The sequence below is a fragment of the Hibiscus syriacus genome, unplaced genomic scaffold (genome assembly GCF_006381635.1).
Source record: "Hibiscus syriacus cultivar Baekdansim isolate YM2019G1 unplaced genomic scaffold, ASM638163v2 tig00111877_pilon, whole genome shotgun sequence".
Classification (NCBI taxonomy): domain Eukaryota; kingdom Viridiplantae; phylum Streptophyta; class Magnoliopsida; order Malvales; family Malvaceae; genus Hibiscus; species Hibiscus syriacus.
In genome coordinates, this window is record NW_024063208.1 from 1,896,502 (window position 1) to 1,907,898 (window position 11,397).

Consider the following 11,397-nt stretch of genomic DNA (forward strand, 5'->3'; position numbering starts at 1 on the left):
AAGATGTTTCAAGCTACTAATAATTCTCTCTCTGGGACTATTCCCCATTCTATTGGAAATTTAACAATGCTAACCTACCTTTCTTTAGATTCAAACAATCTTCAGGGCTCCATTCCACCAAGTGTAAGTAAGTGTCAACTGTTGCTTTATTTGGATCTTTCTGAAAACATCTTAGTGGAGAAAACCCTCTCAAGCACTTGGAATCCCATCTTTGGCCATTTACTAAAATTATCATCAAACCGTTTGACTGGGGCTTCCTGATGGACTAGAAAAACTGAAAAATCGGGGTCAATAGAACGTTTCTCAAAATAGGCTATCCGGTCTACTTCCAAATAACCTTGGTAGCTGCGTAAGTCTAGAGAAGTTGTTCTTGGAAGGCAATTTGTTTGAAGGGTCCATCCCATCATCTTTAAGTTCATTGAGAGGCCTTGAGGCATTGGACATATCCACAATAATCTTTCAGGTGGGATTCCTGAATTTCTTGTAGACCTTAGGCAATTAAGTATTTAAATATGTCATTCAATGATTTCGAGGGAGTCGTACCAAAAGGAGGTTTTAGGAATGCAAGTGCTATGTTCGTTAAGGGAAACATTAAGCTTGTGGATGCATCCCTGGGTTACATCTGTCAAAATGTGACTTGAAAAAAATCTTCAGACACTTGCCTGAAATCGAAAATTACAATTATTGTTGCAATTTTTGGGATGGCTTTGGTTTTACTTGTCTCCTCATGTGGTTTATAAAGAAAAAAAGAGCAAAAACCAACAATTTGTGTAGAAAATTCGCTTTTACATTATCATACCAAAGCACCTTAAGGGCTACCGATGGATTTCAGTGCAAAATTTGGTTGGTTCGGGAAGTTTCGGTTCTGACTCAAGGAGTTCTTGAAGATAGTGGACAACAATTGCAATAAAGGTGCTTAATCTTTGAATCGTGGAGCATCGAGGAGTTTCGTAGCTGAATGTGAGGTCTTGAAGAACATTCGACAATGAAATCTTGTCAAGGTATTAACAGTTGTTCGGGGTTCTATTACAAAGGCAATGATTTCAAAGCTTTGATTTATGAATTCATGGAAATGGAAGTTTGGAGGATTGGTGCATCCACCTATGACCATTAATGGATCGAAGACGATGAGAAACCTAAACTTCTTTCAAAGGTTTTGATGTGGCTGTGGATGTTTGCTCATGTACTTCAATATTTACATCATTGTTGTGAAATCTCAATCATTCACTGTGACCTCAAGCCAACCAATATTCTACTCGACGATGAAATGGTTGGCCATATAAGTGACTTTGGCTTAGCAAAAATACTTTCAATAGACACGCTTAACCATCTGGAAATCAGTAAAGGTCCTTCGACATAAGAGGAAACCATTATGCACCACCAGGTAATTACATTGTACTAATTTCTTCTACAATTATTAGTGTGTTTTTCTCTTCAATTACTTGTATATATATTTGTGATGAACTAATTGAAGAATGGTATGGGAATGTGTTGTCAACAAAGGTGATGTATATTATGGCATCCTCTTGTTAGAGATGTTTACGGGAAAAAGGCCAACTGATGAAAGGTTCAAAGAAGGTTTAAGTCTTCACAACTTTGTTATGAAAGCTTTCCCTGATAGAATGATTGAGATTATAGATCCTATTCTTCTTCAAGAGAGTATGAGAGGAGGAATAGTTGCAGACATCACTCCCAATGAAAACAGCTTGGGAAAATGACAGTCGTCAATGAAAACTTGTTCTGTTGAATCACCGAGCGAGCGGATAGGCATGAGTGATATTGTTCCAAGCTTTGTTCTGCTAGGGACAAGCTTCTTCGTCCAACTCAATTCCGTCGTGGGATTCAAACTTCCTAAGCTGCTGAATCATCAGGTTATGATGCTTTCTTATCTTAGCAATATACTTGATCACTTCGACACTTAACCCACATTTACATTACTTTTCTGATGAAATGTTGTGGTTAAATAATCATTGTTTCATAAATTGCAGTATCTACGGTGTTGTGGATGAACTTGAGAGGCATAATAGGTCTAGAGAAGTGCTTGCCGTTCTCTTTTGTTACATTCTGCTATGAGAAAAAGAAATCAAATGTGGAGTTGTTCCAGTTTCCACCAATAATTTTGTCTTAGCATCATCCAAGGTTTTTGGTAAAAGAGAGTTGCAGAAATCTATTGAAACAATTTCAATAAAACACACCTCAAATCTCTAAAATCATCAACCCTTTCCGGATCAGTAAACAAAATTGATAACCATGAGACAAAAGGTCAGCCCCGATCTAATGCTGCTTTGGCCCCTTAAAAGAATGGATCTATCTCCCCTAACAATCACCCCAAATTCACAAACCCTGAATTCTAAACCCTATCTTTAAACAATGTAATGCTACCCACCGGAGTTGACCTCGTTACTACCCTCAATGAACATCGTTACAGGTTGCATCATCACCCAAGTGTCATTCTGATGCAGGAATTTTAGGTGTAGTTCCGGCTATCCAAATGAGTGGAATGTGTAATATACAAAAGAACCGATGTAAGGTACACTCGATCACAAGCCAAACTAAAGCAACCGGTGCTGACGCAAACCTTTCCCAAAATGAGGGTTGCATTAAGCGGACATACAAACCATTTTTCGCTGCCAAAGAATCATGTGTCCCTTCTTCTCGATTCGTCCACCGTAATTACTACGATGTTGTCAACATGCCTCATATCGCAGCTCTATGGGCTATCAAAATGGTAGTTTTGTTCCCCATTATCAGCGTATCAAGTGCCTCCTGCACACTCGGCTTGACTCAGATTCAATGGATGAGCTAGCTTCGTCCAATAAGATGGGAGCGTTCTTTAGCACCACTCGAGCGATACATTCTTTGTTTCTGTCCTGGGGTCAAATCGACACCCCTCATGCCAACATGCGTGTCGTAACCATGAGGCAAGCTGCTGATGAAATGGTGAGCATTAGCTATTCTCGCAGCCTCTTTCATCTCGGCTTCGCTAGCATTGTGCCTTGCATATATAATTTTTCCTTGATAGTAGTTGAGAAGATAATCGGTTCCTGCTGAACAAGACTAAGTGATTCCTCAACCACCTCAGATTGTATTGTTTTAGATCCCGCCGTCAAGTAGAACCTGACCTGCTACTGGATCATAGAATCGCTCGATGAGAGATATTATCGTACTCTTCCAGATCCTGAAACTCCAACAACAGCTAAAGTTTGTCCCGCCGTTAACTTTAAGACTAAAATTGCTTATACCAACATTCGGACGAGTAGGATAGCAGAAATCAACATTTTTCAACTCAATGCTCCCATATACATTAGGTGGCTTCAATGCCGAGTTTCATCTGGCTCGATTTTAGGGACTCGCTCAAAATTTCAAACACTGAGGCGAGAGATTCCCGTCTCTTGAGAATGTATGGTGCCAATCCAAATGGCTCCACCAGTGCAAAAGTTGCAAAAGAAAAAAACCATGTACTCCTTGATAGCTGTAGGCAGATCCATATAGCCTCTTTTAACACAGAGAGCAGTGTACCAAGGAGAAGAGCATTGCAGGCGAAAAGAAGGAACTGAGAAAAGCCGAATGCAAACCCTATTGCCATTCCATGAAAGAAGCTCTTTTTCAATATTCTTCAGCTGCAACCTGTAGAGCTCCATTACCTTATTACCGGCACAAAAAGCTACACGGTGTAAATGTTTCTCACGGCATCCTCGAGGGACCAATGATGCCTTCCCATGCATCTCCTGGATTCCCTTAGAAATCCGGCTAGCCATATTTCTGAAACATTTAAGTATGCAACAGTTCAGAAATTGGACATGGACAATCTTCCATCCAATTTCGATAAGAAACAAAAACATGATACATGGAATTGAGAACAATTAACTTGCACGACTCTCTAGAAACTCCACTTGTTTTTTCAATAATGAAGTGAATTAATAATAGTAGAAGATATGCAAACCTGTGCAATAGCAGAGACAGTTAGAACTGGCAGGGTTGCAAACGCCACAAGTGCCAACCGCCAATGTAGCAACAACCCAATTAGCAAAGCAACAATAACAGCAGTACTGTCCTGCACAAATATTGAAAGCCGATTGCTAAAAGCCGCCCGTACAAATGTAGCATCATTTGCCAATCGCATCGACAAGGTGTCGGCATTATTCTCTTCTTCATCAAACCATCCAACTTCATTCCGCAGCATTGCTGTCAATGGTAGGCAAAACATGGTAAACAGTGTGCATTGAATTCAGCAGTCTATTAAGTTTGCAATATTGATTTGAAGACTCAGATACCTGAGAACATCATCCTGCGAACTCGTTCAGTCATCTTTTCCCCCATAATGCCAAAGTAGAAGTGTTGCAGAAAGTTGGCAACAACAGTTACTATACCCATACAGGCAATTATCAAACACCACCTGTCTACTTCATCCCGTAAGTGATGATGTTCCTGACGCCTATAATATGCTGTTACTATCAAAGAGATACATAAGCAAGAAGTGGATTAAAAGAGCCAAAGATTGCTGCAAATGCTTCCCAACACAGCGTAGAGCCACTCTGCGAAACTAAGCTGTGCTAACCTCCAAAAGGATGGAGCTTCCTTATGATGTGCTTCCTTAGCTTTAATTGGGATGTCGCCAGAGTGACCGAGAGGACTAAAGTCTGAGAATGAGACGTTCACTTTTAGGATCAGAAGTCAGAAGGGGTGATACAGGAGATTCTGGGTTAGAACAGTTAGATTTCTGCCTCTGGGTAGACTGAACGTCAAGCTTGGGCAACTCAGGTAGCCTCATTTCGAAACTATCCTGCCTCTTGATTGATGGTTCCTTATCATTACCATCCACAGGCAAACCATCTTCATGCATTTTCTCTGGTGGGGACTATGAGCCTTAGGTGATTCTTGCGAGTTAAAAGCACCATCATGGGTCCGAAATACACCAGGAACTCTTTGAAGAGATGGTGATTTGATCAATTTTGGAGATGATGATTCTTGAAAGCTGTAAATTGATGAAGACTCCTTTCAATCTGGAAAGTTGACATCTCCTTGTAGTTCCTAACTGGCGTCCTGAAAAAGGGGGAAAAAACATAAAACCCAGAATTTAGAATATAGAAACAAAGGAGCCTTTCTTTAATCTAAACTAAGAAAAATCACTGACAAGAAATAGAATTCCATAGCCTTCCAGCTTTCTTAATAAAGCATATATAGTACTGGTTACCTCCTTGGAAGTTTTGCTGCCTCTTCACATTTTAGGAGCTCTGCATACAAGCCATCAAGGCTAGTAACTCATCATGTGTACCCATTTCAACCAGCTGACCCTCCTCCATCACAGCTATATAATCAGCATTTCTTATGAGACTTAGACGTCGAGCAATTATTATAGTTGAACGCCCCAACATCAGAAGATCTATAGTTTCCTGAGCAGTTCTTTCAGCTTCAAAATCAAGTCCACCAGTAACCTCATCAAGCAAAGGATTGCCGGGTTCAAAAGCACAGCTCTAGCAATAGAAAGTTTGATTTTTTCTTCTTCTGTCAATGTTAAGCCAGCCCTACCCACCTGTAGTCACATTAAATTGATTTTAACAAAATGACACAAATGAGAAATAATCAAGATGATCAGTAAGATTGGCAAAATAGTATATCTTGTTCTTCCATATTTCACCTGTGTCTGTATCCTCTCTCAAGTGAGCTAATAAACGTATGTGCATGTGCTATTTTTGCAGCTTCTTCAATTTGATCAAGCGAAGCATCTCGCCCATAAGCAATATTATCTTTTATGCTCAAACTAAGTAAGGCAGGTTCCTGAGTAACAAGCCCTATTTTGCTTCTCAGCCACTCCAGCTTTAGGTTTTTAATGTTCTCTCCGTCTAGAAGGACTTCCCCTAAATCATAGAAAATAAAATTGTTTAAATCATGAAGGTTGGCTCATCACCGAGCAATGATTTCAACACCAAAATGGCATGCCACTGCAGTGTGATACATAAATCATATGAACATAATACCTAATGTGGGATCATAGAACCGTTCCATTAGTGGAATAACTACTTTTCCCAGAGCCATTTCTGCCAACAAGGGCCACAGCCTTTTTAGCAGTACAGTGAGGTAAAATCCACTCAATATAGGGATTTCAGGACGAGAGAGATAACTAAAATATACATTGCGAAACTCAATATTTCCTTGAAGGGAGGGTAGAATGTCCCTCTCAGATTAGAACCAGAGGATGACGACTAATCATCTCAAAAAGTCTATAAGCAGCGATTCTTCCTTGGTCAAATGAATAGAAATTTGTTGCAGCTTGGTTCAGTCCACTGCACAATACGGAAAGATCAGTAAAAAAGTATAGATAAAAACAGATCAGGAAAAAAGAGAGAAACTGATGCTTACAGGCCACTTAAAATTACAGCAAAGATAGCTGTTATTATTTCACCACCATGAGCTCTATTATGTGTGACCAGGAACCTTCCAACCCAAAGTTGTAAGGCACAAGAACATATTGCAAGCCCATATGTAAATCCAAGCCAAGGCCTTGCACAAGACTAATCAATATACCATATCTCAAAGTGCTTGCAATGAGGTCGCATAAGAATATTGGCCAAAGTTTCATTAGTAAATGCATACAAAGTCCTAATGTAAGAGATTGCCTGCAAAAAAAACGAAAGCCATGTCTATATTAGCATCACTTCCTACTGTGCTTATCCATACAGTAGGTTGATTCTCAGGAGAAAATGAAGTTCAACAAAGAATTCATGTCACCATTTCAAAAAATTCAACACGATTGAACCCTCAAAGATATAATATGCATAATGCATGGATAATAAAGAAAATGTCTAGTGCAAGTTCTACCAGGCTTTAAGGCAACTTCTTCAGCCCAGAAAGCAGAAGCAGTGTTCAAAGTTTAAACAGAGTTTTAATAAAGTATTCTTATAGCTTCTATAGAAACTGCAGATCAGCTTTTCACGGGGTGAAAGTTGAAACCCAAAATTGGATCTTCTAACAAGAACCTCTATGTGATAACTGGTTGACAAGTTCAGTCGAAACTTCAAATAACAAAAGACATTCTTAGTTAACTCAAGGAATTTAAATTTAACAACACCTTTAAATCTAGCAGAACATTTTTCCCACAACTCCAGCCGGGCCAAAGAGGCTCCTAGGCTACGCATCTAAAGGTTCCTATAAATATCAGGAATCATTGGGTCGTTTTCTGTTTCAAATACAAAATAACTAGTAAAATTTAGTCCACGGGTCCTTATATTAACAACCAGTTCAAATAAACTCATTGTAGTTAAAATATCATGGTAACTGCACTCTTAAGTCATTTTATGCATTTTGATCAACTCAATCTAAATGGAAATTAAGCAAAAGAGCCAATTCTAACTCAAAATAACAATATTAACAAAATTAAGTTTGGTCAAAAAGGTGTGGATCCAGAAGATTAGAGAAAAACCTGTTCAGCAACGCTAGCTGCCTCAGCATAAGCATCTTGAATGTTCTCAGCAAGCCTATGAAGAAATATATTGGATATGCCTCCAGCAGCAATAATGAATGGACCAGTGGCTAGAGTTATGAGTGTGATCTCCCAACAGTTGATAAAACCAATAATTACACCACTGAAAAATGTGGCCATGTTATGAATGTAATTCCCAACCTGTATCATCATAGGAATATTAGTATTAGAGCAAACACCTGAAAGGAAATCCCACCAGAGAATAAATTATTAAAAAAGTAGGGAAATCCACATGTGACTGAACATACTTTTTCACTGAGAGCAGACTGAATGAGCAATACATCACTCAATCTTGGCTCACTATGTCTCCATTATTCCCGTAAGTATCAAAAAAGCTCATATCTTGGTTCAATAAAACTTTTACATAGTTTGACCTGATGACTGCAGTTTGCCGTTCTCCGTCAGAATCCAGCATGAAACCTCTTTATTAGACAGAGCAAGTCAGCGACAGATGGCAGAAACAATGCATCAATCAGAAGAAAACGGAAATGAAGCAATAACTGATTTTGATAATCAACTTACCGATCCAGCCAGCAGCAAAAACGCCCACAGCAATATAAACAATAGTTAAAGCAAGCTACAGAACAAGAATGAAACGTTGGTGATAAGCACAAGTACAAACAACAGAGTGTCTGAAGGAAACTACAAATGATAGTTGCTTAGATTAAGCAAAAGAAGAGACCAATCAGACAGAAAACTCAAGCCAAAAAAGATGACTTGCATTGTCCCAAGTTATTTGCACATTATATTACCAATTAACACCTCTTAGGAATAAAGGCAATCCAGACTTAACCCAGCAGATAGAGAATTTCTATATTTCAAGGAAACAATTAAAACAAAATATTATTTGCTACCAAACAGAGATAATCACATAGAATCAGTTTACATGCATCCATAATAAAAACTACATGAGAGAATAGCTACTGGCTACATAGCTCAATGCCCATAGCATGTAACTGGTACTACAACAAAAATGTGGCAGCTTGATTTGCAATTAACCAAACCATTATATCAAAAATTCCATTCTTTTTGTAGTTCACTACCCATTTTTCCCCTTCCTTCTGTTTATTGCTCCACAAATACGCAAGGCTTGAAAAATATAAAGATGCACACCCTACCCTTCCGTAATGCTAACTTTTTTTTGTAATGATGCCTTACATCTAGAATGTGAAAGAACCTCCCTGTTCCCATCCCAGTGGAAGAAAAAGTAGTCGATGGATGTGTTATCGGGGTTTAGGGTTGTGTGTCAGATAAGGAAGTGTCTGATACAAATCTTCCTAAGTTTTCATATATATGGAGGATCATGTCTATACACAGGTATTTTTAAGTAAAAAATGAAGAGTCTGTGTGACACAGTTTAAAGACTATCCATCCACGCAAAAAATTAAAACAACAATATTCTACCATAGCAAATACCTAACCCTATGCAAGCAATAACCAGTAATATCTATAAACCAGATTTCCAACATTTCATGCTTTTTTACACCACAAAATTTCCTATTGATCCACTTCAAAGCTAAACTGGTCCATCTCCCCTAATTTCTCCATCTCTCTAAAATTAAAACACTAAGGTAAGCCTTTAAAATCGCAAATTTTAGGCTTTTCACTTTTTGAATAAATAAAATAACTAACCTCTGTAAACCTTTCAAATTGCTCATCCAATCTCTCCGGCCCCGGACCCATTCCAAGAACATGAACGATCTTCGCAAAGTAATGCAAGTAAACAACGAGAGCGGTCCCGTGAGCAGCAGCAGCAAGCGATCCAACGATCATGAGAGCCCAATCAAGCCGGTCAGCACAGGCGAAGAGTCTCGAGAAAGGAACAGCAGCAGGTGGCGGCTCCAACTCTTCAGCCTCCTCCATTTCCTCCTCCGCCTCCACCTGCGCCACTGCACCTGCTGCTTCCGCACTCGTATCCAAGTACGGAGAAGGCGATTCCGGCGGCTCCGAAACCTCCGATACTGGTGTCAACGGTTGTACGTGGGGTGGTGACCACCCAAATAAACCTCTTGATATCATCATCTTCGAAGAAAACCAAAACCCTAACTCTAAATATCCTTCCTCTAAGTTTAGCAGAAACTTTCAGCAGATCTGCTAAATTCAGAGACCAAAAAGATAACCAAAAAATCAGCTTTTTTTCCCTCTCCAAGTTAATTAAAGGTTTGGTATTTTCATTTAGTTTTCTTTATTTTGAAGTAAAAATGGAGACCAGGTCAACGATGGCTGAGGAAACCGAAGACCAAAGAGAGAGAACCTGGAGAACCCACAATTACATTCAGGCCATCTCCAATGCTCATTTCTACTATAGCGTATCTCTATTTTTACTGTAGAGATGAAACAATAATTTATCTTTAGTGTTATCTTTATATTATCATTAAATCTATTTTATTTATAATATTTAACTATTATAATATTAATTTTAAAAATATAAAATAAAATATATATATATTTTTAATAAATATCAAGATAAAAAACTTAAATAAAATATTCATAAATAACAATACGAAAATACAAATAAATAAGAAAACTACATTTCATAATAATATTGTAAATTAGTATTTTCTATGTTTTTATTAGTATTTTTTATGTTTTTATGTTTGTTGTAGTTTTATATTTCAAAAAATTTGTATGTTTATTTATCTAATTTCAATGTATTTTTATCTATCTTGCAAATTAATCTATTTGAATTTAAAAAAAATCAAAAAAATATAAAAAAGCAGAAAAAAATCAAAAAAAATACAAAACAATTAGTATTTATATATATATAATTTTAATGTATTTTTTTATCTTGCAATTTAATTTATTTGAATTAAAAAAAAATAAAAAATTGTAACGCATGCTACAGTCCCGCGCCAGATGTGGTGATGGGCCGGAGGGGTTTTGTTCTCCACAGTGGAGATATTCTCCAAATGTGGAGAAGCATTGGAGATGCCCTCAAGCAGTCGAGAAATAAAAATTAAAATTTTAAGAAAAAACTTGTTTTTTAACCTTTTTTAATGATTCCGGTTTTTGTTTTTGTAAACTACAAAAGTTTTTTTTATTTGCTTAATGGATGGTTGGTAAATATTGTTAAAATTGTGTTCTTAACTAATTTTATAATATTTTAATTTTTGAATATTTTAATATTTAATTACAAATATTATTAGTAGATAAAAAAAAACTTAAAACCATCAGGAAAAAAATTATAAAGTTATCTATTTTTTCCCACGTAGTTGATAGACAATCGTACATTTATGCTGATTATCGTCATTAATAACTTTTATTTTTCTTTTATTCTTTCATTATATTTTTTGCTTCTTTTTTTATATTCCTTAATTTTTTATAATATTATCGTTATGGCACATTTTCTTTGTCGGTATAACATGATTTTTATCATTTGATTATTTTTATTTATTTTTTAGAGTTATATTTGATATCATTACAACTGATAAAAATAGTATTTATTAGTTATAATGTCGATATTTTATACTTTGGGCTCTCATGTGATTTATATTCGTATAATTTTCTCAAGTCATTGGATTCTGGTTTGTAATTGATCAATAGTCTTTTAATAATTTAATCCTCTTTTATGATACGTTTATCGTTGCAATCTGAATTGTTTATATTTTTGTTTTGTTCAAAATTTATAATTAATTTTTTAATATTTTTCTTGTATGATTTTTTACATGATCTTAGGTGTATTAGTAATTATAAGAAAATATATTAATTATATTTTAATTAGCTTATTTAATATTTAATAAAATTTAGTGACAATTTAAGATTGATTATCTTAAAAATTGCAAATCGATGTAAAGATAAATATGTAAAATTAAAAACAAACAAATAAATAATATAATAGTATTTTTGGGGACATAAGGTATGTGTGGGAACAGCTGGATCTTCGCTTGACATTGAATTATTATAATAATAACACGTGT

General features: G+C 36.4%; 1 pseudogene; it reads right to left on the reverse strand.

The window, feature by feature from the left end:
* Positions 1–2,226: 2,226 nt before the first annotated feature.
* LOC120172656 lies at positions 2,227–9,750 on the reverse strand (annotated as a pseudogene).
* Positions 9,751–11,397: the final 1,647 nt, after the last annotated feature.